The sequence below is a fragment of the Octopus sinensis genome, linkage group LG11 (genome assembly GCF_006345805.1).
Source record: "Octopus sinensis linkage group LG11, ASM634580v1, whole genome shotgun sequence".
Taxonomy (NCBI): Eukaryota; Metazoa; Mollusca; class Cephalopoda; order Octopoda; family Octopodidae; genus Octopus; species Octopus sinensis.
The window spans coordinates 1,140,538-1,146,703 of NC_043007.1; the positions used below are offsets into that span (position 1 = coordinate 1,140,538).

Here is a 6,166-nt window from a genome sequence, read left to right on the forward strand (position 1 = left end):
GTGTATGTATGTATGTATGTATGTATGTATGTATGTATGAATGTGTGTATGTATGTATGAATGTATGTATGAATGTGTGTATGTATGTATGTGCATGTATGCATGTATGTATGCATGTATGTATGCATGTATGAATGTATGTATGTATGTATGCATGTATGCATGTATGCATGCATGTATGCATGTATGAATGTATGTATGTATGTATGTATGTATGTATTTATGTATGTATGTGTGTATGTGTGTATGTGCGTGTGTATGTATGTATGTATGTATGTATGTATGTATGTATGTATGTGTGTATGCATGTATGTATGTATGTATGTATATATGTATGTATGTATGTATGCATGCATTCATGTATGTATGTATGTATGTATGAATGTGTGTATGTATGTATGCATGCATGTATGTATGTATGAATGTATGTATGAATGTATGTATTTATGTATGTGTGTGTGTATGTATGTATGTATGTATGTATGTAGTATGAATGTGTGTATGTATGTATGAATGTATGTATGAATGTGTGTATGTATGTATGTGCATGTATGCATGTATGTATGCATGTATGTATGCATGTATGAATGTATGTATGTATGCATGTATGCATGTATGCATGCATGCATGCATGCATGTATGTATGTATGTATGTATGTATGTATGTATTATGTATGTATGTATGCATGTATGTATGTATTATGTATGTATGAATGCATGCATGTATGTATGAATGTATGTATGTATGTATGTATGTAGTGTGTAGGTATGTATGTATGTGTGCACTTTCGTATATACGTATAAAACTAGCAGAAAACTGCGTGACACAAGAGTGTCGACTGCTCATTAACATATCATCCCAGACATCTATCAATGGGCTACATCAAGTCTCTTTCTCATACCACTCAGATTATGTATATACACCTTCCTAATTAGCAAGGTAGAGAGTCAGATAGGTGGTTATCTTATATCATTATAAATATTTATAAGTTGAAAAGCTACAAATAAAACCCCATTTAAATCTCACTTCACTTTACTTATTCTAATTGCAAATCTATCATACGAAGGGAAATAAATCAAACATTTCTTTAATTTGTACTTACCTCCCCTGATCGGTTTTAGTAAAATGTGTAAAACAAACTGAACGCTATTTTTTCTGCCTTCCTTCAAATGCCTCATTAGTGTTTTTATACAATATAATAACTGCACAAAACGATTAGCAATTGTTTTATATCAGAAATACATTATATTAACCACTAAAAGTCTGGTATTGAGGGTACTCTATATACATATTTACTTTCTTGCACACGATTCTAGATTCTAACGGGTGCAAATGCTAAAATAGTAAAGACTGGTGAAGCCGTCTTTAGCGATTAATAATTGGGGGAAGTTTCGGATTTTATGCACATTGCAATGTTGTAAATTATATCCATGTTGTATAACATTTTATTTTAAACAAAACTGTTCACTTTTTATTGAAAATAGAAGAGTATGACAATTAGTCAAGTCCATGCTTAAAACAAATGGAATTTTTTCAAAGTAGCAATAAAATAAATCAATGGAGGAAAGAAAGGAACAGCATAAATACGTCGTTTGAACAGATACGCCATATTCAAGGAAGGGATTAGAGCGTTCGACTTGTTGGATCTTTCAAAATAGATTTTAAAATACCATCTTCAGATTGTATCGTGCTTTTACATCATTTGATGTTGAATGGTGAGGAACGATAATGCACTCGGATTTTGCAAAAAAAAAAAAAATAAAATAAAATAAAATAAAAATTTGCAAAAGGAAAAATAAGAATGATTTTCCGTTCTTTGATAACCTGTCGAACTTGAACTCTTTAAAAAGAAATCCTGTAGAAAATAATCGGGAATATTCTCTACAAAATAGATATATATTGAGCAGAAAATATTGATAATTTAATAACAATGATTTAGACACTTCTACACAGATTTAGGAAAATGGGAAACAAGATGAATAAGTAATTGATGGAGCAAAGTAAGAAATAAGATACAGACTACATTACAAAGATATAGATTACAAATCTGTCAAAAGTGAAATCAGTCTGCAAATCCATGATTAGTCAATGGTGATAAAACTTACTGGAAGCAATCAAACGATAAGCTAACTTTAATCAGTCTTTAATCTCCCCAATATGTCAACCATATCTGGTAACGTATAAAACATATCTGACACCTGGTAGGTTTAATAAATGAAGACTTTTGTTGGCTTCAAACGGGCTGCATTCCTTTGGGTTGCATTCTTTAGAATACAGATCGCATGGAATCACATTTATGGTATTATGGAGAATACGCAGACACTTTATATTATCTGTTCCAATGCAAAAATTACAAGTCTGGTCTTTAAACCGTGGTCAAGTTTCAAGGGCCAATTTAATATCAAGGATCCACTAGCCTTAAGCAATTTCCTTCACTTCATGGAGCCCCCCGCCCAAAGATTTAACTGCAAAAGTAATTGATTTGTTTATATATAATTATTTTATCTTTTCTTTTTTAATTCTTTTACTTGTTTCAATCATTTGACTGCGGCCATGCTGGAGCACCGGCTTTAGTCGAACAAATCGACCCCAGGACTTATTCTATCGGTCTCTTTTGCCGAACCGCAAAGTTACGGTGACGTAGACATACCAACATCGGTTGTCAAGTGATGGCGGGGTGGGGTGTCAAATAGACACACACACACACATACACACACACACACACACGATGAGCCTCTTTCAGTTTCCCTCTACCAAATCCACTCACAAGGTTTTGGTCGGCCTGAGGCTATAGTAGAAGTCACTTGCCCAAGTGTCACACAGTGGGACTGAACCCGGAACCATGTGGTTGGGAAGCAAGCTTTTTACCACACAGCCACGCCTGCACCTATATTAGTACAGCTTCTTCTTCCCTTTTCTTTTTTAAAAAAAAAATTGTGTTTTTCTTACAGTTTATTCTTTTATATAAGGGTCAGTTACGGTTTATAAACGTTTTAATTGATTAACTGAACAATCAAATATAAAAATCATTGAAACGTCAGAAGTTATCGTCTGCGTAAATTATCTCCCTTTAATTTTTTTTCAAATGGACGATGTTGACATTAAAAATATTTTGTTTATCGTATATTATCGTTGTTGAAAATAAGATATTTCATGAGTTTTCTAATTCTGAACAGAACTTTTATTATTCACATAGATTATCATTCATAAGGAACTGAGAAATCTATGTGTCTGCTTGCCTGCCTGCCTATCGGCGTGTCTTTCTGTCTGTCTGTCTCTGCCTGTCTGCCTGTCTGTCTGTCTCTCTCTTTCTCTCTCTTTCTCTCTGTCTGTCTGTCTCTGTCTGTCTCTGTCTGTCTCTGTCTGTCTCTGTCCTGTCCTCTCTCTCCTCCCTCGGTCTCTCTCTCTTCTCCTCTCTCCCGCTCTCTCTCTCGTCTCTCTCTATCTCTCTCTCTCTCGCCTCTCTCTCTCCTCTTATCTCTCCCTCGGTCCTCTCTCTCTTCCCTCTCTCCTCTCTTCTCTCGTCTCCTCTCGTCTCCCTCTCTCTCCTCATTCTCTCCTCTCTCTCTCTCTTCTCTCTCCTCTCTCTCACTCTCTCTTCCTCTCGCCTTCCTCTTCTCTCTCTCTTCTCTCTCTCTCCTCTCTCTCTCTCTCTGTCCCTCCTTGATTTATGACTCGGCAGTTGACATTTTGTCAAGTCGGTGACCTGACAGAATCGTAACCGTGCCGGACAAAACTGCATAGCAGCATTTCTTCCGAATTTATGTTTTATATTCAAACGCAACTGGGGCCAATTTTGCCTTTCGGGTGGATAAAATAAGCACCCGATGAGCATTGGGGTAACTATAATCAATTTACCCCGCTCCGAAATTCCTGGCCTTGTGCCAAAACTTTAAAGCCAGCATTTCATATTATCTTCATGCTGTATTTTTGATGTCCGTTTCTCCTGTCCGTTTAATGCATGCTTCACTTATTCGTTGTTGCATCACTGAACAATGTTCGGGGTTATTAAATATCTCAGAGCAACAGGCGCAGGAGTGGCTGTGTGGTAAGAAGCTTGCTTCCCAACCACGTGGTTCCGGGTTCAGTTCCACTGTGTGATAACTTGGGCAAGTGTCTTCTCCTATAGCCTCAGGCCGACCAAAACCTGTGAGTGGATTTGGTAAATGGAAACTAAAAGAAGCTTGTCTATATAATATATATATATATATATATATATATACATATATATATATATAATATATTTATATATATTATATATATACAACACACACGCACATACATGTATGTATGTATGTAATGTATGTATGTATGTATGTACGTATATATATATATGCATATGTGTGTGTGTTTGTTTGTTTGTGTTTGTCCTCACACCATCGCTTCAAAACTGATGCGTGTGTTTACGTTCCCGTAACTTAGCGGTTCGGCAAATAAGACTGCCAGAATAAGTACTAGGCTTACAGAGAATGAGTCCTGGAGTCGAATTTTTCATCTAAAGGCTGTGCTCCAGCATGGCCACAGTCAAATGACTGAAGGAAATATATAAAAAAAATAGAAAAGTAATGGAAATAGCGTTGCCTTTATTTCAAAATATTTCTTAATCAAAGGTAGATAACTCTTCCGGGCTGGTGTAACTTATACACGAGTTATTTCCCCTGGACTGCAAATGTTTATTTATATTGGGTTGTCGGTAAAGTTCGTACCAGTTTATTGTAGCTTACTTTTCGACTTACTTTAAGACATGGTTGAGTCCATAAAATAGGAGTTGACTTCACCTCCATTTAGAGCACAGTTTAAGCTATCTTTTCGTGGAAGAAGGTTTCTGTTCCGATAACTTGTGTCAATTCTATAACCCTTTAAAATAGAAGATAAGAAAGTTCATATTCGGCACTTGATGCTTTGGGAACCAGACAAAAATTGCTGCAGCTTGGCCGGGATGTGTTACCCCACCCTCCATATTAACCAGATATTGTTCCTTCGGGTTTCCACTTATTCAGGTCTCTGCAGAATAGTCTTAATGGTAAAAATTTTAATTCCTTGGATGACGTAAAAAGATACCTTGATGACGTAAAAAGATACCTGTTCATTGGCTGTGTGGTAAGAAGCTTGCTTACCAACCACCTGGTTCTGGGTTCAGTCCCACTGCGTGGCACCTTGGGCAAGTGTCTTCTGAGTGGATTTGGTACTAGGCTTACAATGTATAAGTTCTAGGGTCGATTTGTTTGACTAAAGGCGGTGCTCCATCATGGCCGCAGTCAAATTACTGAAACAAGTAAAAGAATAAAACATTATTTACATTATTTACATTTGATGGATATTTGTCCTCATCTTGTTTGTTGTTAACACAACATTTCGGCTGATGTACTCTCCTGCCTTCATTATGTATCTTGGGGAAGTTTCGAACCTAAGTTCTCACTCCTAAGGTATTTTTCAGATGTATCATGTGATGGATCGACTATCGTAAGGCGTACTATATAATCCCACCGTTGGGGGAGGTTATGAAACAGATAGAAGAGACGGGCTATAAGTACTTGGGGATTTTGGAAATGGACAAATTGATGGAGAATCGATGGAGAAAGAAATGACAGAAAAATTTAAGGTGGAGTACTTACACAGACTGAGACTGATCCTTAAGTCGAAATTACACGGAGGGAATAAGGATGAAGCTATCAACACCTGGGCGGTTTCACTCCGTAGATATGGAGCAGAGGTAATCGCATGGACAGTGGACGAACTAAACAGCTTAGACAGAAAGATAAGGAAGTTACTAAATAGATATGGGTCACTCCACCCAAAAAGTGACACTGACAGACTGTACGTACCAAGTAAAAGAGAAGGAATAGGACTTATTGGATGCGAACACAGCATTAGATCAGAAGAAAACAATATAACATAGTATGTAAAAAATGCCACAGAACCGCTGTTACTAGAAGTAAGAAGGTCAGGCTTGTGTAGGATGGAAGATTGCAAAGATAAAGCACTATACAAGAAACTGAAAACGAATGGAACTGAAAATAGGAGGGTAAAGAAAAGAATGCATGGTCAATTTCATAGGGATGTTGAAGATAAGACAGACAGAGAAAAAAGATGGCTGTGGATGACTAAAAGTGATTTAAAACCGGAAACAGATGCTATAATCTGTGCTGCCCAAGAGCAAGCACT

The 6,166-nt window shown here is 36.7% G+C and overlaps 1 long non-coding RNA gene across 1 annotated transcript in view; it reads left to right on the forward strand.

The window, feature by feature from the left end:
- Window positions 1–5,447, forward strand: part of LOC118765252 — a 25,380-nt gene extending 19,933 nt beyond the window's left edge. Inside the window, exon 3 of the long non-coding RNA XR_005001092.1 lies at window positions 5,278–5,447. This is a non-coding gene — a long non-coding RNA (uncharacterized LOC118765252). The remainder of the gene's footprint in view (window positions 1–5,277) is intronic.
- Window positions 5,448–6,166: the final 719 nt, after the last annotated feature.